The sequence below is a fragment of the Penaeus monodon genome, chromosome 21 (genome assembly GCF_015228065.2).
Source record: "Penaeus monodon isolate SGIC_2016 chromosome 21, NSTDA_Pmon_1, whole genome shotgun sequence".
In the NCBI taxonomy this organism is placed as follows: domain Eukaryota; kingdom Metazoa; phylum Arthropoda; class Malacostraca; order Decapoda; family Penaeidae; genus Penaeus; species Penaeus monodon.
In genome coordinates, this window is record NC_051406.1 from 21,388,177 (window position 1) to 21,388,386 (window position 210).

The 210-nt window shown below is 30.0% G+C and overlaps 1 protein-coding gene across 2 annotated transcripts in view; it reads left to right on the forward strand.

The window, feature by feature from the left end:
• Window positions 1-210, forward strand: part of LOC119586338 (sericin-2-like) — a gene marked incomplete in the record, with an annotated part of 8,722 nt that overhangs the window by 5,548 nt on the left and 2,964 nt on the right.

A 210-nucleotide genomic window follows, 5' to 3' on the forward strand; every position in this document is an offset into this window, starting at 1 on the left:
GGACATTTAACCTAGGTTCAAGGGATGATTATGATCATTACTTTAGTAATGACAGTAGTGACAGTGAGAAAAAGATAGGCATAATGAATAAGTTAATGATATCTGTCATTTTCAAAGGATGATTCTCTTTCATTTTTGCATTTTATGGCAGTAAGAACTCTATGCAGTAATCATCAACACATATAAAAAATAATAAAATCAAACCATTGC